Raw genomic sequence first — 22,303 nt, forward strand, 5'->3', positions numbered from 1 at the left:
ATATTTTTTTGTATTTTTGGGTGAAAAGGGAAACTACCTATATGAATGTGATGAAGGTAGATGTTAACACCATGCAATGGAAGATCCTTATTCCTATTTATTTTTATTTTAAAAGAATAGGAATGTTGTATGTTTAAAGAAATGCAATGTATGCTCAAACAATTTCACATAAACAATGCACAAACAATTCACTCATCCACGAACAGTCACGAGCGAATCACGAGGTAGGGGTATCCTGCAGAAAAGTGCATATTCAAGGTGGATCTAACTGTTCTCACCGGTCTGAGGCCCCCAAGGTGCCCCCATTATAGGGACCCAATTCCTCTCGTCGTAGGTCGATGGAAAGTTCCAACGCACCGTCGGACTCAAGTTCATGGTTATCACCTTGAGTGATGTTTTCCGACAACGGTCTACGGGCACCTATAGACCCATTCGACAACCGGCCGTACTAACATCCACTCCCTATGGTTAATCACTCATGCCCCCGGGTATAGAGGGAACTGTTGTGTGCAAAGGTTTGTGTGCAGTTTTTATTTCAAACAATTGCGTAAATTTAAAAATACAACAGTTATTAAAGCCAAATAGATAAACATGTTATCATACAAGTGAGGGGTAATAAAGTAATTTTAACTATTATTTGTTAAAAATAATCTGTCACTAAATGGGACTGACTCTCGAGGCTTCCCCAGCGGAGTCGCCATCTGTCGCCACCGGCCCAAACGGGCCTCGGCGGTCGCGAAGACGGTCGAGCTCGCTTATTATTTTAGTTTTGAAAATGTATTGGATTATTAGAACGACTTGTTCTCAAACTGAGACCTTGTCGATCTTATCCAATTTATTTATTAAAATGTCTCACCAATCCATATTAATCCCAAGCGGGACCCTCCATGGATTAGTGGTTTTCGTAAAAGGAGGGTTCGTGGAGTCGCCACCAATGTTTTACTCAAAACATTGGAAAAAGGGATAAGGCAATTGATTTTATAAATCAACTTTGGCCATTACAACCAGAGTTGGGTAAGGGAGTCGGTTACGCGTGGGGAAGGTGTTAGCACCCCACAGCGCCCCTTTCGGGTTCCCTATGACAGATTATTTTCTAAAATAACAGCGTAAAATTACTAAATTACCCCTATTTATTCTAAGCACTTATAAATTAACTATCTACATGATGACAGTTTAAATATGCACACAGAAAGCAGTAAAAGGAAGGATTTAAGAAGAAACCTCTTGAAGCGTGCTTTTATATTGAGTAAAACTGGGAAGCTTTTTGGCGTTCCCTCGCTCTACAAGCTCGCTCGCTCCTTCCTAAAAACTTTTAACTATGGAAATCCGGAGGATTTCCCTTCGACTAGGTTCGAATCTCCAAGCTAAGTGCTCGGAATTCCAGAACTTCGTCGGATCGACTCCCAGAGAGATTTCTAGGGCAGAACACTGCTCAAAAACCCCAGAATACTCAAGGAGGGAGTCAAAACTGAGTAAAAAAAGTGTGGAATGACGTCCAATTGACGTCATATTTATAGGGAATAGGCGCAATACGGCCTACAGGAGCAGTACGGCCGTATTGAAATTTTTGAACTTCAATACGGTCGTATTGAGTTCAATACGGCCGTATTGAAATTCAGAAATTTCAATGCGCCCGTATTGAGTTCACTGCGGGTGTATTGAAGTGTCAATACGGGCGTATTGACTTCAGTACGGCCGTATTGAAGTTTCAGAAACTTCAATACGCCGTATTGAGTTCACTGCGGCCGTATTGAAGCTTCAATACGGCCGTATTAGGTTCAGTACGGCCGTATTGGGCTTCATTCCCTCCACTTCCTTATTTTGAGCTATTCTAAGACCTCTAGACCTACAGAGAACCCTCCTAGGGCCTTCCAGGAGTCCTTCTGGCTGATTTTCCTTCAGTCTTCGAGAGTCTTCAAGCTTTATTTCCGACCCGGACAATTTTAGGGGTCTACAGGAGGTACCCAATGTAGTGACCTAGGTATGTACTAGAAAATAAAGAAAACTTAACTAGACAATTACCTAAACAACTTTGTATTGCATTATTTGTTAAATACATGTGAGAAAAAGGTGTTAAGAGGAGTCTAGAAAACTCATATAATCTAAGTTTGTCTTGTAGGGAAGTAACCAAGTTAAGTTCAAATAAGTTTGAACTTCCCTCAAGATCAAAAATAGAAAATAGGACACCATGAGATGTATCCAACAAATCGTACAAATCAAAAGTTGGGTGCTTTATAAGGACAATTAAAGTAGAAAGAGTCTTAAAGAAAGAAGGCTTATCTTCCTTGGGCACCACCAAGGAAGTAGCACATGAAGTGGGACTAAGTGAAGTCCACTTCTTCTTCACTAAATCTTGAAGTTGAGATTCTTTTTCTTTAAAAGGGATTTGTTTTTGAATCTCCACTTCATGACTAGTTGCAACATGAGAGAAAGTGTTAAGGTCTTGATGAATGAAAAGATTTTTTTTAAAAATCATTTTCAATGGGAAAGTGACTCACTTCAAGCATAAGCCCTTTGGAAGAAACATTATCCTCCTTACTGTTCTCTAAGAGTGTTGGTTTTTGTTTTTCATTTCCTAACAACTCTTGAACTTTTTCTATACTTTTCTTTATTTTTTCTTTCTTTTCTTTTTCGTTTCTTCTAAGTTCTACCTCTCTTGTTGTATTTTCTTCCTCATGCATACTCTTAGGGACTCTAACTTCTTTGCCTATTTGAGATATAGTTGGAACAATCCTAGGTTTGGATCTACTAGTTTCTCTCCCCTCAACTAATTTTGCAAGTAATTGTTTTATTTCCTCCTTATTCCTAGCAATTTCTTTTTCCTTTTTTCTAATTTCTTCCTCTCTTTTTATGTGTTCCTCTTCTTTTTTTCTTATGTACTTTTTTAACTCTATAATCTCATCTCTAACACTAGACCTAGTACTACAAGAGTTATGACCATGTACACTAGAATGATCACTCATCTTTGATCTAAAAGGTTTTCACAAAGTTGCTTTCAAAAGGTTGAAAAAAAAGGTTTTCACAAAGAATGAGTGATAAAAAGGTTTTCATGAAAGGTTTTCAAAGGTGTAAGATTGGTATAAAAAGGCCTAAGTGTACAAATTGAACTATCAAAGGGAGGTGGACTACAAGGAATCACTTAAAAACCAAGCCTTATCAAGTAGGAATCACTAAGCCCTTTCACACTTTTCTTACAAAACAATTTTTGTACTAAAGTTAGGTGTGTGTGTGTGCACGACCCCTTAGTAGGCAAATTAAAGCCTTCTAAAACGAACACAATTGAAGTAAAAGACCTAAACAATTATACTACCAAAGCACTAAAGCATGCAAAGAAAGCAACTGAAGCATGTGCTAGTCGGATTCCCTAAGGTGGGAGCTTGAAGTGACCTTGGTGGTATTCAAGCCACTTCCACAAGCACTACTCGAATTACCCTAGAAACTACTTGGTTTAAAGAGGCCAATTACAAACCAAAATCAATGAAACTAAGGCCAAAAACACAAGAGGCCAAAAATTTAACAAGAAAGAAATAAGTAGAAAAGGAAGCCTCCAAGTCTTCAATTCTCCACCCCTTCATAATGAACACCCAATGTTAGCCTTTCACTGGTGTTTGCACTCTTTGATTTGGTGTGATCCTCCAAATTTCCTTAAACTCCAATCGGATAACCCCTCCACTCAATCCACTAAGAAAATGTGTAGTGTTTTAGAAGTTTTCCTCACCTAGGTCAAGAAGAAAACACAACCCAAGAGTACAAGAGGCCAAGAAAGAAAAACTAAAAAGGCACAATTAAGAAAAGGCTAAACTCAAATGGAATTTATGAGACAAACTTATGAGTAGAAAGAAGACTCAAAAATTGAAATTAAGGCACATTAAAGAAAGGTAAGCACACAAGAGAATAATTCCTAGATTGGCACTAGAATAGAATTTAGCAAGTAGGCTTAAAAGAAAAATGATGCACTTAACATGTTTGATTTATTGTCTCATTCGGCCATTAAGCATTGTCCAATGGTCCAAAAATTTACTCCAAGTGTCAAGGTACGAAAATTGGTCCAAAACTCCACAAGTCTAGCAAAGGAGTCCCTTTTCTTTCTTGTTTTTGTTTCTTTGTCCTTTTTGGGATTGTCCAAGTCTCGGTTTTAATGTCCCAAGTCCAGCCACTTTTCTTTTCTTTTATTTTTTTTTTAATTTTATACTATTCCTTTGCTTGGGTTTTACACTTGTCTTTGTTGGTTTTGTTAGCAACTTTTGGAGTATTCTTTTAGTAAATTACAGTAGTTCAATGAGACAAGATTTGAGTGTTTTCTTAAAGTTTTAGTGTGCAAAAGTACAGTAGCAAATTAGGCACATCAAAGTCATATTTTCACACTCAAATCATCAAACAATATATAGGAACATGCTAGGACTAATTGTAGACACCCAATTTCGTCTGGGGGCATACAAACAAGGAAATGGACCTCTGTTATGAAAGGAAGGAGCTCCCGAAGCATGCAAACAATAGGACAGGACATTAGAAGGCCCAAAAGCCCAAACAAGCTGGTTTTAGTAGCCTAGAACGGACTGTTGCAAAACCGGAACAAGCTGTTCCCAATTTGGAACAGGCCGTTCCAAGTTCCTAAAAGAGCCTAAAACCCTAGTTTTGAACGGGCTGTTCCTAAATTGGAACGGGTCATTACAAGATTGGAACGAGCTGTCCCAAGATTGGAACGGGTCGTTCCAAACTCCTAAAAAGAGTTAAAATCTTAACTAGAACGGGTCATTCCTAAACTAGAACGGACTGTTCCTAAACTGGAACGGACCGTTCCTAAACTGGAACGGGCCGTTCCAAATTATTAAAAAGGCCTAAAAATCCTTGTTTGGAATGGTCGTTCCAGCTTATCCAATTATGTGTTAATCTTATCTCTGGAACGGGTTATTCTAGTTTCAGAACAGGTCTTTCCAGTTACAAAATTGACACAGAACGGTCGAATCCAGAACGATCCATTCTGATTTTGGAACGGGCCGTTCTGGAAACTTTTTGATGTCTATAAATAGACATCTTGGGCACAGTTCTCAAGACTCCAAATTTCATCCAGACTTCTTAGAGCTCGAAATTTCTCTCTTTTTCTCTCTCTCTCTTTTGTATTTCTTGAGATTTTGTAAGGCACATTGTAGTGTGAAAGGTTGCTACAAAGCACCTAAAATCTTCCTATTTTGAAGATTCAATAGAGCTCATTCAAGAGGTATTTCAGTTAATCTCTTTCTCTCTTAAATAATCATGTAGACATTTTAGGGTTAATTGTATAACTTAAATTTCAAGCATGTAAATAGATATTAATAAAAGGGGATTTGATATTTCTATTATTATCATTTATAATGCTAACTTCATCATAGGGTACCGATTAAGGGCGTTGTAGGGTGCTTAATACCTTCCCTACACGTAACCGACCCCTGAACTCAATTCTGGTTATCAAGGCCATGATTGGACTTTTAAAAAACCTTTTCTTTTTCCAATGTTTTGAGTAAAACATTGGTGGCGACTCCATGAACTCATTTTTCAAAACCATTAATTAAGGATTAGTCTGGTGTCTGGGCATTCCTTAATTGATGAGATCTTTAAAAGGATGTCTAAACCATAGGTCGCGAGATCGAAAATTTTCGGGTTGCGACACTAATTAGCATGCATGATTGACTTCTCTAAAGCACATATAAGTCACGACCAATTCATCAAACATATGGCATGCATGTCATATTTTCTCATTTCAATGGTTAAGCATAAAAACTTGGAATTTTTCTTCAAGGTAGTTCAAAGAGACAAGCTTATGACAAAACCAAATGGATTAAAAAAATAAAAACATTAAGGTATGTCATGCAGCCCAAAATTTCCAGCAACTCAAAAATTTAAAGAAAAAGGCAAGAACCTAAATAAGAAAGCCTAAAATGCCAAGATGATTCACAAAGAACATATGGTATGAATCAAAATATGAAAAGAAATTTATGGATCATCAAAATATGGCAATGATGATGATTCATTTAGGCACACTTAGGAGACATGTAAGGAAGACATGACATGACCGAATATTTTTTGAGATAAAGAGATTGTTACCCTTGAAGAACCAAGGCTCTAGATACCACTTGATGGCATCCTTACTTGCATGAACATGGGATGATGAGCAAGGAAGAGGACGCCTACTCCAAGGATCAAGTTCTTCAAAGATGGCACAAGGTTTTAGGGTGTATGTTGATGGAATGGACAAAAATGGAGGTTGCGTAGAAGGTGTTTGAGGAAATGCTTGAGAAGGGTACTCTAGTGTTGACTCACTTCATGATTATGAAGGCCACTTCTTGGGTTGTTTCTCTCAAGGTGGAGATGGGAAGGAGGTGGCCGAATTAGCTAAGGGTGACTAAGGAAAGATATAAAGGCACAAAAGGATCTCTTTATATTCAATATCTAAAGTATTTACATGATGCATAGACTAGGGTATTTATAGGAGTGGGAGGCATCTAGGGTTGCATTTGGAGAGTGCATGGCCGAAATTCACAAGAAAAATGCACACCAAATGAAATCCAAATTAACCCTAGATGCAACTTGGTGGCCAAGGGTGGAATCTTTGGCTTTAGCTAGGCTACTTCTAGGTGCATGATAAGACCATGCAACCTTTTCCCTCCACTTGGGCCTAAGCCTTTCTAACACCAAAAATAGGTCCAATAGCCACAAAAATACATCTAGGATTTTGTTCCCACCCTAATCAAATACCTTAGCCCAAAATTAAAATCCTATGATCTAAAGCACCCCATAATACAAGGGTAAATGGGAAATACAAAAGAAAATAAATCCTATGACTAGGATACCCCAAAATACAAGGGTAAAATTGGAAATACAAGTAAAATAATTCTAAGACTAAAATACCCCAAAGTACAAGGTAAAAAATGGAAAATCAAAGATAAGGGAAAAATAGGAATAAAAATAAATGCTATGCTAATAAAAACTTAGGAGCTAAGGTCCAAAAGTGGCCTCACTCCTCCTATGGTTTTTCAACACTATCCCATTCCCTTTGCTTCCTTCAATACATCACCTCTTGGACTTCTTGGCCTTAGTGTTATTCCATCACTTTGTAGCAGTCCTTGGACGCTCCCACTGAATCACAACCTCCACTTTGTCTGGATCCACTACAATACCCTCTGCCGATATCACATGCCCCAAAAATCTCACCTCGAACATCCAAAACTCACACTTGGACAGCTTAGCATACAACTACCTCTCCCTCAGCACCTCTAAAACTAACCTCATATGTTCACGGTGATCCGCCAAAGATCTAGAATACACCAACATATCATAAATGAAGACCACTACAAACCTGTCCAAGAATGACTTGAAAATCTTGTTCATGTAATCCATGAACACTGCTGGAGCATTAGTGACACCGAAAGGTATCGCTACATACCTATAGTGACCATACCTAGTCTTGAAAGCAGTCTTTGGCATGTCACTCTCCTTTACCCTGATCTGATGGTATCTGGATCTCAAATCAATCTTCGAAAACAATGAAGCTCCGCTCAACTGATCTATCAAATCATTAATCCTCAGAAATGGATACTTATTCTTTATCGTCAACTTGTTCAGTTGCCGATAATCAAAACACAAACGGCCCCACCATCCTTCTTTACTAACAATATCGGGGCACCCCAAGGAGAAACACTAGGCCTCACCATCTATTTCTGGAACAAATCCTTAATCTATTTCTTCAGCTCTACCAACTCAGCTAGAGCCATCCTATAAGGAGCCACTGATATCGGTCCTGCACCTGGTACGAGATCAATGCTAAACTCAACATCATGCATAGGTGGCAATCCTAATACATCATCTGGGAACACCTCAGGAAACTCACTGATCATCTCAATCCTAATAATGGCCCTCTCCGTCTCAACACTTAAAGCGACTAACACATGAAGCACTCAGCTTCATCTCTCATCAACTACTCATCCTGACCCGCTGACAACAACACATCATCCTCCAACTGAGAAAATACCAACTATCTCTGAGCACAATCTATAAGGATGTGATAGGAAGATAACCAATCCATTCGTAAGATTATGTCGATATCTACCATGGGCAACACAATCAGGTTCACTCGGAACCTCATACCAAACACCTCTATCGAGCATCTCACACACATCTCTGATGTCACCACAAAAATTGAAGCCAGAGTAGATACATACAAATTAACGTGCAATGCAGACACTGACAAACCCAATCTTCCCATACAATCAATAGAAATAAATGAATGTGTGGCACCAAAATAAAACAGGAATAAAACATCCTCACCTACTGCCTTCCCCTTCCTCTTCACCAAATCTGATGAAGTGGAAGTCTCTACACTTGATAAAGAGAAAACTCTCCTCGCAACAGTAGGCCTAGGTGGCCTCGGAGCACTCCTAGATGGAGTCGATGGCATCTGACAATCTCTGGAAAGGTGGCCTGGCCTGCCACATCTGAAACAAACATTCCCCGGATGGGAACAATCTCTAACCACATGTGCTCCTCCACATCTGTAGCATCGCACTAATGGTGCTCCTCTCTAAGGAGTAGCAGGATGAGGTACCCTACTAACAGCACCCCTCTAAGACTGAACAGGCCTGTCATAGGGTCCCCTCTGCTAGCCTCCCCTCCTGGATCCAGATGATCCCTCCTGAACTCTAGTAGCCTTGTCCCTACTGATAAGATCCTCCCTTCCATGGATGATTTTGACTCTTGAAGAGGGAATCCTTGCCCAAAGATCTTAGGCTCACCAAAGGGAAGAGATTATGTGGATGTTTAGAGGAAGATGGTTTTGGGACCTCAAGATGATGAAGGGTGAAGGATGGTGTATGGTTGCTCACGGTTGGCTCACTCCAAGTGAAGGTGGAGGCCACTCTAGGGTTTCACTCTCCAAGGGTGGAGAATGAAGGGGGCTAGCCGAACTAACCTAGGGACTAAGGATAGGATTTGAGGCAAATAAATGCTCTCTCAAATTCATATAATCCAAAGTATTTACAAGGTGTGGTGCATTGGGTATTTATAGGAGGGGAGGCATCTAGGGTTTCATTTGGATTATGCATGGCCGAAATTCATAAGGAAAATGCACTCCAAATGAAATGCCAAATGAACCCTAGATGCAACTTGGTGGCCAAGGATGGAATCTTTGGGTTTAGATTGGCTATATCTAGGTGCATGATAAGACCATGCAACCTTTGCCCTCCACTTGGGCTTAGGCCTTTCTAACACCAAAAATAGATCCAATGAACACCAAAAATGCGTCAGCCTTCTAATGTAACACCCTAGCCCAAATTAAAAACCTAATTATCTAGAGCACCCCATAATACAAGGGTAAAATGGGAAATACAAGGGAAAATAAATTCTAAGTCCTAAACACCCCAAAATACAAGGGTAGAATTGGAAATACAAGTAAAATAAATTCTATGACTTAAATACCCCAAAGTACAAGGGTAAATTTGGAATAAAGCAATAAAATTCTATACTACTCAATTTGGTCATAGCCATGAACCATGTGATGGGTTTCACATGAAGTACCAAGGATGGTCCTCCATTATCCCCTCCTTCTTGAGAAGGATTTGTCTTCAAATCTTTAAGCTCTTCCATTCCATTGATCCTTCAAAAGATGTGAAACCACAATTTAGGGAAGTAAAAATACTAAAACTTAGCTATGCAATCCTTAAGTACAAAATTTGTTGAATGAAAGTGTTAGGGTCATTGGGGAAAGCCAAAAGGCATAACCATATAAGAAAATTTTCAGAAGTTGTGGTGACCCCATGTAATTCATTCATCAAATTGTCTATCTTAGGGATTGGGTGCCTATACTTTATTGATGGCTTTCTAAATTGGTGCACATCCTCTATTGCCATCTTTCTTTGGCACCAAAAGAATGAGGATGGCACAAGGGTTAAGGTTCTCTTGAACCTAGCCCTTTGTCTTCAAAGGAAATTTTTTTTTCTTTTCTTTTTTTTTTGTTTTTGTTTTTGCTTTTCTCCTCCTCATCTTTCTTAGATTTTAATTTGAGTTGGTCCTCATTCACTTGAGAAGGTGATAGAGGACACCACACAAATTTCTTTCCCAAGTTTTGGAAACTTATTTTATTGGTGAGGCCATCATGAATTGTTTGCTTGTCAAATTGCCATGGCCTCCCAAGTAATACATGACTAACCTCCAATGGCGCTATGTCACACAAAACTTCTTCTTTATAATTGCCAATGGAGATTGGTATGCTTTCTTGTTGGTTAACTACAATACCTCTCTCCTCATTGATCCATTGCATTCTATAAGGTTTATGATGAGTTTTTGTAGTCAAAGCTAGCTTATCAACCAATCTAGTGTTACAACAATTTGAAGTAGACCCACTATCTACAATGAGAGAACAAGTGTTTTCTAAGACCTTTCATTTTGTTTGAAACAAGTTCTCTCTTTGTGATTGGTCAATTTCACTAGATTGATTGTTAAAGATCCTTCTAACCAACAATAAGTCTCCTTCACAAGGTAAGATTTCTTCCTCGGATTCTAAAACTTCTTCTTCATCACTTGAAGATGAGGAAGTAGCTTCATCAAGGCTACTATAGTGATCTTGGCCCTTTAAAAGCATGGTTTTCTTGGTGGGACATTGTGAAGCAATGTGCCCACGGCCAAGACACTTGAAACACTTGATGTTACTTGTTTTAGTGTCTTTGGAAGATGCCTTAAAAGATGGTTTTTCTTTTTCTTTTTCTTTTTCTTCATTGGGAGAAGGTTGGGAAGAGTGGCCCTCCTTCTTAAAACTCTTGGAATAAGAGGGAGTGGAGTCTTTTCGAAAAGGTTTTCTTGTAAGTTGATGCTCCACTCTTGAACAAAGTTGAACTAGTTCATTCAAATCCCTATAAGGTAAAAGTTTAACTTTGTCTCTTATCTCAAGATTAAGACAACTTTGAAATCTAGAGATTGCGGTCCTCTTTTCCTCCCTAATCCCAGCCTTCATCATAAGCAACTCCATAGATTTCCTATATTCTTCCACACTAGAGGACCCTTGTTTTAATCTTTGAAGCTTATCCATAAGCTCTCGGTCATAGTATGGAGGAATATGCCTCCTTCTTAAGGCACTACGGAGCTCATTCCAATTTTGAATTGGAGGCTCATGGTTTATTCTTCTTTCTTTTTCTAAGGAGGTCCACCAATACATGGCATACCCTTGGAAGCTAAGGGTTGCCAAATAAACCTTTCTCTCTTCACTCATTCCATGGCAAGAAAATAGTTGTTCTACTTTCATTTCCCAATCCAAATAAGTTTCAACATTGTCTTTGCCATGAAATGGGGGAAGAGGGATGTGGGGTTCCCTATTGGAAGACTCCCTATGTCTATGTTGCCTTGGGGGTCTTTGATAGTAATCATCATTGTGATGACTACTATAGAAGATATCACTTAGAGGTTGGGTATGATTCCCTTCCTCCTCATGAACACTTGAATGAAACATATGCCCCTTACCTTTTGAGGATTTAGGAGAAGTGACTCTTGGTTTTGAACCACTAGCCTCTCCTCCCACAACTAGTCTTTCAAGCAACCTTTTTATTTCATCATTATTTTTTTCAAACTCTTTTTCTTTTCTTCTCAACTCTTATTCTCTTTTTATATTTTCCTCTTATTTTTTTCTTAGGTACTCTTTTAGTTGCCTAAGTTCATCCCTAACACTATACCTAGTACTACAAGAGTTATGACCATGTACACTAGAATGATCACTCATCTTTGATCAAGAAAAGGTTTTCACAAAGTTGTTTTCGAAAAGGTTTGAAAAAATATTTTCACAAAGAGTGAGTGATAAAAGGGTTTTCACAAAAAGGTTTTTCAAAGTGCAAGATAGGTAGGAAAGGCCTAAGTGTACAAAGTGAACTTTCAAAGGGAGGTGGACTACAAAGAATCACTTAATAACCAAGCCTTATCAAGTAAAAATCACTAAGCCTTTTCCACTTTTCTTACAAAACAATTTGGCACAACAATAAAGTGTGTGTGTGCACGTTACCCCTAGTAGGCAAAAGCAAGCCTTCTAAACAGAATTGGAGACAAAGATAAAACCCTAAACAATTATACTACCAAAAGCTTTAAAACATGCAAAAAGGAAAGCACTTAAAGCATGCTCTAGTCGAAGTCCTAGGTGAAGGTTTTCAAATCACCTTCAACTACACGAACTAAAACCAAAGTGAAGAGGTTTAGGAATGGCCAATTACAAACCAAAAAGAATGAAACCAAGGCCAAGAACACAAGAGGCCGAAAAGAAAATCAAGCAAAAAATATGAAAGACAAAAGTTTGGGTCTTCAACTCCTCCACTTGGGTTCCTTCACAAAGAGCAAACTTGTTAGTCCTCTCCAAGTGTTTAATCACTCCTTTTGTGTGGTGGAAATCCCTCCAAAGCCTAGGTTTAGATTCGGTTCACTCCTCCACTCAAATCCACCAAAGGTGTGCTAGTTTGCTAGATAGGTTCTTCACCTACAAACAAAATGAAGCCAACCCAAAGAGCAAGAGTCCAAGAAATAAAACTGAAAAGCACAATTAGGAAAGGCTAAACTCAGAGAGAGTTTATTGAGATAAAACAAAAGAGGCCAAAGAAAAGACAAACTAAAATTAAGACTCAATTAAAAATAGGAAGCACACAAATGAGTAATCCTAGAATGGCACTAGAATGGATTAGTGTTTAAGCCCACTTGATTAAGTCTTTTATGAATTTGGTCCAGCCACCTTTAAGGTCCCAAAATAGGTTCAATAAGGTCTTGAGTCCAACTCCCAAATGCATAGGTAAAGTCCAAGTCCACAAGTCTAGCAACAAGTCCCTTTTTTTTTGGTCAAAAAATTTTTTTTGTTCTTTCTTTTCCTTTCTTTTCACGTCACTTTCTTTTATACTTTGGGTCCAATTTTTTTTTTTTTTTTATGTTCAGCCCAATTCTTGCTTAGGTTTTGCACTTGTGGGTGGAGAGAAAATTAGGTCAAATTTTAAGAAAAGGAGAGAAGGACAAGTGGCGGTTTCTTAGAGGTGTTTAGGGTATCTTTTGAGTGGAAAATGATTTGTACTATCTAGTACAAGTTGTTTTGTACAATTTTTTTCAGCACACCTCTTAGATTCTTTTAGGGTTTTTTTAAGCATAGAATGTTGACTAAATCAAGTGAGAATGCAAGGAAAGTGGGCGGTTATGCATGTGCAAGAAAATATTTACACATGGATATCAAAAATCACATAGAACATGCTAGGACTAAGTAGCATGCATGAATGACTCCTAGATGGCTCCTATATGTCACGCCCACTTAGAATGATGCATCATGGTATTTTTTGTTCATGTATTCATGCAAAGGTGTTTGGCACATACATGGAATTTTTTTGTAGACAAAATATAGGAAACATAAAATATGACAAAACTTAGGTGGATTTAAAAATCAAAAGCATGTTCATAGCATGTTCTTCATGTTCATATGAGACTCAACCTAAAAAAATAGAAAAACATGGATATCACCTAGAAATGGAAACCTAAAATGTTCAAGGAAGGTTCACAAGGAATAAGAATATGAACCACAAGCATTCGACCACATACAAAGAAAGACAAAGACCGAATGGAAGACACAAAGCTAGAGGTTACCCTTGATGAACCTTGGCTCTAGATACCACTTGATAGGATCCTCCCTTCCATGGATGATTTTGACTCTTGAAGAGGGAATCCTTGCCCAAAGATCTTAGGCTCACCAAAGGGAAGAGATTATGTGGATGTTTAGGGGAAGATGGTTTTGGGACGTCAAGATGATGAAGGGTGAAGGATGGTGTATGGTTGCTCACGGTTGGCTCACTCCAAGTGAAGGTGGAGGCCACTCTAGGGTTTCACTCTCCAAGGGTGGAGAATGAAGGGGGCTAGCCGAACTAACCTAGGGACTAAGGATAGGATTTGAGGCAAAGAAATGCTCTCTCAAATTCATATAATCCAAAGTATTTACAAGGTGTGGTGCATTGGGTATTTATAGGAGGAGAGGCATCTAGGGTTTCATTTGGATTATGCATGGCCGAAATTCATAAGGCAAATGCACTCCAAATGAAATGTCAAATGAACCCTAGATGCAACTTGGTGGCCAAGGATGGAATCTTTGGGTTTAGATTGGCTATATCTAGGTGCATGATAAGACCATGCAACCTTTGCCCTCCACTTGGGCCTAAGCCTTTCTAACACCAAAAATAGATCCAATGAACACCAAAAATGCGTCACCCTTCTAATGTAACACCCTAGCCCAAATTAAAAACCTAATTATCTAGAGCACCCCATAATACAAGGGTAAAATGGGAAATACAAGGGAAAATAAATTCTAAGTCCTAAACACCCCAAAATACAAGGGTAGAATTGGAAATACAAGTAAAATAAATTCTATGACTAAAATACCCCAAAGTACAAGGGTAAATTTGGAATAAAGCAATAAAATTCTATACTACTCAAATTGGTCATAGCCATGAACCATGTGATGGGTTTCACATGAAGTACCAAGGATGGTCTTCCATCAGCTGGTACCACCACCCTCCAATCTCTCAACAGTCTTTGCCTTCTCAACCAAGGCAGGAAACTCCACTATGGACATAGGGACTATGACCCTCTTCACCTCATGCCTCAACCCCTCTACAAACTTCCTACATCTCCAAGCCTCGGATATGGCCTGAGAGTAAAAACGAGCCACATGCTCAAATCTTATAGCATACTCAAAAATAGACAAGCTCCCCTGATGTAGTCTCATGAACTCCGCCTCCTTAGCATATCTAATGTTGTCCGGGAAATACTTCTCCAAGAAAATCCTTCTAAAGCAATCCCAATCCACAACTACACCCCTGTTCTCTAACATCTGTTTGGTGCCTCTCCACTAGTACTCAGCCTCTCCTTAGAAGATCCCAAAACACTGAAGATCTTCTCCATCTCACACAACCACTAATCTGCCACATCGGGATCTAAATCCCCCTTGAATTGAGGAGGCTGACCTCTCCTGAACTCTGCTAAATCTCTCCTGAACTCTGCCTCAGCCATAGCTCTACCCGCCTCTATCTGAGCAAAGTGATCACTCTGCTGCTGCATCGCCATGGCCATCATCTCCATAGCCCTTGCGATCTGATCATACTGAGGCCTCTCCATACTAAAAGAATTCAAAACTAACACATATCAGAGATATGACACAACAGAAACCTAGAAGGATCACTCCCCACAGAGTATCCAAAAGACTCGATGATGGAATCACACTAAGGCCAAGAAGACCAAGAGGTGATATATTAAAGGAGGCAAGAGGAATGGGTTAGTTTTGAAAACCATAAGAGGAGTGAGACTACTTTTGCGCCTTAGCTCCTAAGTTTTTATTAGTATAAGATTTATTACTATTTTTTCCTTTGTCATTAATTTCCTATTTTACCCTTGTATTTTGGGGTGTCTTAGTCATAGGATTTATTTTTACTTGTATTTCCCATTTTACCCTTGTATTATGGGGTGTCTTAGATTATAGGATTTTATTTTATAGCTAGGGTATTTTATTAAGGTTGGAAACTAGGCCTAAACATGTTTTTTTGGTGGCATTAGATTTATTTTTCGACTTGGCAAGGCTTAGGCCCAAGTGGAGGGCACCTAGGTTGCATGTGTTAGAAAAGAATGGCTCAATCCAAGAGGGGGGTGAATTGGATTCTATGACACTTTAAAAAATTTTCAGAGTTCTTAGGATCTTTATTTCAATTCAAACTTTTCTAATATGAATTTTCAAAGAAGTTCCTTAAAGACTTGTTAATTGAAAATGAGTCCTTTATGCTTTCTTGATTAATCCTTGATAAACTTCAAAGTTAAAAACAATCAATATGCAATACTTTGATTCAATTTAAAACAATGGTGTGCATACAAACATGTTAATCAAGAATAATCTCTTTAACACACAACCAAGATATTACACAAAGTAAAAGATAAGGGTAAAAGAAGATTGCACAAGTCTTTTATCCTGGTTCAGCCACTCCACATGTGACTTACATCCAGTCCTCAATCATAACCTAATCAAGATTTGTTCCACTATCTTAATGAAGAAGTTTTACAAGCATACCACACATGCATGCACTCCTACATTCAAGATAATCACTTTCTTGACCCCAAGAAAGCACCCCTTGTAGAAACCCACTACAAGAATTCCTTACCACTTGAGACACCTACTCAAGATTTACAATTATTCACAAAAGAATTAAAGGAACGAATTCACCTGGAATTCAGAAGCAAATCTTAATCTTTCTCTTTTCAAGAATGTGATGATGATGATGATCTTTTCTTAAAACATTTCAAAAACGTTTTACTTCTTGGTTTCACAAAGAAAATACTTCAAGAAGGTCATAAAGACTTCACAATAACGTTTTTTCTCTTTTTGATTCTCTGTTCTATCTTTTTTTTTTGAAGTTTCAAAAATGTGCAAACTATTTATAAGTTTTTCAGAACCAGATAATCGATTATTTTAAAGAATAATCGATTATTTTGTTCTTCATGATTTCTAGAAATCAACCAAGAACAAATTAATCGATTATTTTGTAGGATAATCGATTATTCCAGGGAGTGATTCCTGGGATAATTGATTATTTCACAAATAATTGATTATTGCAGCAAGGCATCCTTTTTACCTGTTGCTGGAATAATTGATTATATTTAATGATAATCGATTATTTTGAATCAGTTTTCAAAAACTCTGTTTTATGTCTCAAAATAATTTTTCAAGTTTCTAACTCATCATCATACTCACCCTTAGCCAGATTAGATAAAGATTAACCCATGCACAAAGCACACACATGCAAAATAAGCTCAACAAAACAATACAACTCATGAGCTACTCCTATTACACAACATAATAGCCATATTTTCTTCTTGACTTTGTTTTTGACTTGTTGATGTCCTTGGTCAGCTTTGATTCTCAGAATCCACACTTTGTTATCATCAAAACCTTCATTCTCCAAGTTTGTGATGATTCACCACTCCATGAATCTCAACAATCTCCCCTTTTTTGATGATGACAAACCATACAAGCCATTTTGTTTTGCAAATCAATATTTCCACATTTTCAATCCTGCAAAACAAGTTCAAAAACCTTTCTCCCCCTTTGGACATCATCAAAAACAAACTAATATATATATATATGTCCAGAGTACACATGTATGAGCTTATGCACAATACTCATTTGCTCAAAATCAATGCCACAAGCAACATAGGCATTATTCCAATCAATTAATACCAAAATTTGTGATCAGAAAATTTTCCATATTCATCAAGTGATCTTTAATCACAATATCTCAACCATAAGCATCATATCATTAGCAAAACATCAAATTGTCAGCCAAAATCACAAATATGCAGTACATTATCACATATCAATCATCCAAAACAAATTTATCAAATCATTCCAAACACAATATAACAACAATAAAACTTCACATTGCATCAGAATATAAATTGTTCAACAAAATAAGCCAAGATAATTGTTCGAAATTTAAACCAATTACAACCCAATTGAAAAACAAAAATTTAAAACTAAAAATCCTAATTAAAAATAGAACACTAAAGTACTAAAATCACTCCGATTCCTCCGGCATCCCAAGTTGAGCCTTAATTCGGCTAATCTCAAGATCAAGGTTATCAAACCGATCAAGAATACCCGAATAAATCGACTCGTGCCTCCTAGACATCTCCATGACAGCTGATGTTGTGTATTTTACTCGTATTTTAGCACTTTAATTCACAAGAATTCATAGCATAATCATGCATATCTTTCATGTTTTTAATAAATTTTTATATCATTTTCCTATTTTATGCTTTTCTTGGTATGTGTTGTGTTTTCTCTGAGCAGGATCAAGATTTAAGAATTAAAGAGGAAATGCTGAGCAACAGGGAAAATCACGGCCGTGATTCTAAATCACGCCCGTGATTCACCAGAGAAAATCACGGTCGTGATTCCCAATCACACCCGTGAACGCCACTGACCCTTCATAGATGTGCTCCAGAGAAGATCACGGTCGTGATTCTCAGTCACGGCCGTGATTCACTTCGCGTCCCAGCTGTTTAAGTTTTATGTTTTTATTTTTATTTTATCTTTGTAATTTTTATCTTGGTAGTTTTACCCTTTTACCCTTTTAGGTTATAAATTAGATGAGGTTAGCCTAGAACAGGACTTTTGGGGGTTCGAGAGACAGTTTTCTAGTTTTTGACACTTGGAGAAGGTTGGGCGCCTGTGCCATCGACTCTAAGGTTTACTTTTCTTTTATTCTTTTCTTCTTGGAGAACTACTATGAACTCCTGTGAGTAGTTTCCCTTTTTCTGGGATCAGGGCTTAGCCTCTGAGAACCTCTTTATTAATGCATTATTCAGTTTCTTAATTTTATTCCAATTCTTGATCTGTTCTTTTATATTTTATATATGAACTTTAATATTATTGTTTTCATAATAACATTAATTAAGGATGAACTGAGAGGAGAACTTGATTATAATTATGATAAACAATTAATCTTAATTTTCATAATCATAGATAATTAGGGATGAACTGAGAGGAGAACCTAATTATCGGAACCTAAAGGAATAGACTTGAGTGTTAAATCACGAGAGTAGATTTAAGCTTTCGAGGAGCAATAAATTAACAAAGATCTTAACGGGTTTAATTGAACGTAATTACCACGAGAGTAGGGATTAATTTTAATTAAACACGTCCTCGTAGCCTGAGAAGGTGCAAGGATTAAATTAGGTTAAGACTACCTTCAAGATGGAGTAGAATTAATTAATGAAAATAATAATTCAATAATGTTGGAACTCTTTGTGCGAACCCTAGATTCCCGGAAATCTCCTTATCTTATCTTAAAGTTTTATCTTATTCATTAATTGCATTACTATCTCTTTTACCATGAAATCTGATCTTATCATATCAAAACAGAAATTCCATCTGTTTTAAAATTCAAATTAAAATACTAGTAATTCTAGGTCAAACACGTAGTCCCTGTGATTCGATATTTATCACTTGACGACAACCGTACACTTGCGGTTTTTCATACATCAAGTTTTTGGCGCCGTTGCCGGGGACTACGTCTCTTGATTTAAATTACAATTATTTTAATTCGAATTTTTTAAAAAAGAAAAAAAAATATTAAATAAATAAATAATTTTTTTTTTAGTGTTTACTTCTCCAATTCAGATTTCACGGGTCACTTTCTTTTTTTTTTTTTTGCAGTGCCTTAGGATTAATGCAAAAGAGATCTCTACGTCTTGGGAAACCAACACCACTTGATCCTGAGATTGAAAGAACTCTCCTGAGAAGGAAAAGAAACCTTTCTAGAGAATTTGACATGGCTGCACAACGAGATAATTTACCGCTTCGGGATTACTCTGCACCCGTAGCTCGTGGGATACCTGGAGGGGAGATGCGAACTGGAGCTACTGTACCAGCTTCTCTGGTGAATATGCTCAAACAGAACACTTTTGGAGGACTACCATCAGAAGATCCTAATGACCACTTAGAGGGGTTCTTGGAAATCTGTGAGACCCAGCAATTTGATGATGAAGTTTCTGATGGAATGCGACTCCGCTTATTCTCACTCACCTTGAGAGATAAGGCAAAGGTGTGGCTAAGAACAGTGCCTAGAGAAAAGATAGCAACTTGGGAATTATGTGAAAGAGCTTTTCTAGAGAAATTCTTTCCTCCTTCTAAAACTAAAGAATTGAGGAAGAAAATCACTAATTTCCAACAAGGCACTGGAGAAACTATTTATGAAGCATGGGAGCGGTTCAAAGGATATCTTCAAGCATGCCCACAACATGGCTTCAACCGTTGGCTTACCATCCAATTTTTCTTTGAAGGATTGGACCAACAAAGCACCATGATATTAGACTCAGCAGCTGGAGGATCTTTCATGGGGAAACCTATTAATGACTGCATGATTATTTTGGAAAATGTAGCCTCAAATCACAGCCAATACAGTGAAAGAGAAGTCACAGCAAGGAAAGGAACTCCGGGGCGATATGAAGTGAACAATATTGAGTTACTCTTAGCAAAATTTGATACTCTTAATCAAAGATTAGACAAGATGGAAAAAGCTAAGGTTAATTCAGTTGCTACAAATCAAGTATGTGACCTTTGTAGGGAACAAGGGCACACTGCAGTAGATTGTACCTCAATTTTTACTGGAGAAAAAGAAGATACTACTGAACAGGTGGTAGCTTCTCATAATTTCTATGACACTCCTCGAAGAGAGAAGAGTAATCCATATTCCAACACATACAACCCTGGTTGGAAGAATCATCCTAACTTTTCTTGGAAGAATAACCCAGTTCAAGGAACTAGCAATCAGCAACCTAATTTCCGTCCGTCCAATCACTTCATTAATGGGGAAGGAAATCCAGTAGAGACACCCTCAATTCAACAAAGTGTTTCAAGATTAGAAAACCTTATGGAGAATTTTATCACTAATCAAAAACAGACCAATGATTCAATGGCAAATTCTATTCAAAACCTTGCTGTCAAGGTTGAGAATATTACTCTCCACAACAAGATGCTGGAAAATCAAATTGCACAGTTGATGCCTAGTTCAAACAATTCTCCAGGTAAGTTCCCAGGTAAAACAGTTGCAAACCCAGCTGAAAATGTTAATGCTGTTACTTTAAGGAGTGGGAAGAAATTAGACAGACCTGTGTCTAATCAAAATGATAATATTGAGATTGATGAAGACGCTTCTCCTATGGTTGAAAAACCTGAAAAGGAGAGATTAGAAAAAGAAAAAGTATCTTCATCAAAGCCTCAAACTGTTTATCACCCCCCAATTCCTTTTCCTCAAAGGTTAGCAAGGACTAAACTTGATAGACAATTTGAAAATTTTTTAAATATGATCAAACAAGTGTATGTAAACATTCCATTTGTAGAAGCTCTACAACAGATGCCTACATATGCTAAATTTCTTAAGGATCTTTTAGCTAACCGAAGGAAATTGGATGATAGAGAGACTGTTACATTGATCCATCATAATTTGCCCAAAAAACTTAAGGATCCTGGTAGTTTCTCTATACCTTGTCTCATTGGAAATCTAAGGTTTGAAAAAGCCTTATGTGACCTTGGGGCAAGTATCAGTTTAATGCCTTTATCAATTTGCAAGAAATTAGATATGGGAGAATTAAAGCCTACAGCAATGTCAATCCAGTTAGCAGATAGATCTATAAAATATCCCATAGGAATTTTAGAAGATGTTCCAGTTAAGATAGGTAAATTTTTAATTCCGGGAGATTTTGTTGTTTTAGAAATGGAAGAGGACAAACAAATACCAATCATACTAGGTAGACCATTTTTGGCTACAGCAGGCGTGATAGTAGATGTCAAACATGGAAAATTGTCCTTATCCATTAATGATGAAACAATGGAATTTAATATTGCTAAATCTGTTAGACAACCTTCTCTTGAAAATATTTGCTGCAGGGTTGATATATTGCCTAAAGACATGGAGGAAGAAGTCATGAGATCTATTTTGAGGGATCCCTTGGAGAATTTTCTAGTTGGAGGAAAGCACATAGATCTTGAGGGGATTCAACCTAATTATGCTTGCTTGATCGATTCAAGTCCCCCGTGTAAAGAAAAAGATCCTCTAGTAGAAAGTCTTCTTGAGCCTTCAACAGATTGGGGTTAGGAGGATGTACGCATTTCATTAATTTTATTCCAAAAAAAAAAATAAAAAAATAAAAAATAAAAAAAAATAAAAAAAAATAAAAAAAATAAAAATTTCAGAGTTCCAGAGAGAATCACGACCGTGACTCTAAATCACGGGCGTGATCTTCTCTGGAAAATTTTTTGGAAAACTCCAGAGAGAATCACGACCGTGATTATAAATCACGGGCGTGATCTCCTCTGTTTGAATTTTTGAAAACTCACAAAGAGAATCACGGCCGTGATTTCCAATCACGCCCGTGATTCCCTGCTGAGGCTCAACCGATACAACCCGTGATTTTTGAAATTCCCCTTTCCCTTATATATTTTTCCCCCTCCTTTTACATTCTCACTTCTCTCAAACTTACGAACTCTGCCCATTCTCTCTTTTCTTCTCTCCCAAACCCTAGCTTCTCACTTCTTCTTCCTCTTCTTCCCTCTTCCTCCCACATTCACTCCTACCGTTCATCCATGGCTCCCAAGCGCACCCGTACCGTTGGTTCGTCCTCCACCGCTTCCGATACCCACAGTTACGAGGAAGAAGCAAGTGAAATTCCGCACCTTCCTCCGAGGTTCTATCGGAACGAGGTATTACGCTTCCGCACTATCCATCCTACCAGG

At 37.8% G+C, this 22,303-nt stretch overlaps 1 non-coding gene across 1 annotated transcript; it reads right to left on the reverse strand.

The window, feature by feature from the left end:
• Positions 1–19,709: 19,709 nt before the first annotated feature.
• Positions 19,710–19,816, reverse strand: LOC145956664 (small nucleolar RNA R71). The gene has a single exon (XR_014432902.1). It is a non-coding gene; the product is annotated as a small nucleolar RNA R71 (small nucleolar RNA).
• Between the last annotated feature and the right edge of the window lie 2,487 nt (positions 19,817–22,303).

The sequence above is a fragment of the Cajanus cajan genome, chromosome 3 (genome assembly GCF_000230855.2).
Source record: "Cajanus cajan strain Asha chromosome 3, NIPB_CcT2T_4, whole genome shotgun sequence".
Lineage (NCBI taxonomy): Eukaryota > Viridiplantae > Streptophyta > Magnoliopsida > Fabales > Fabaceae > Cajanus > Cajanus cajan.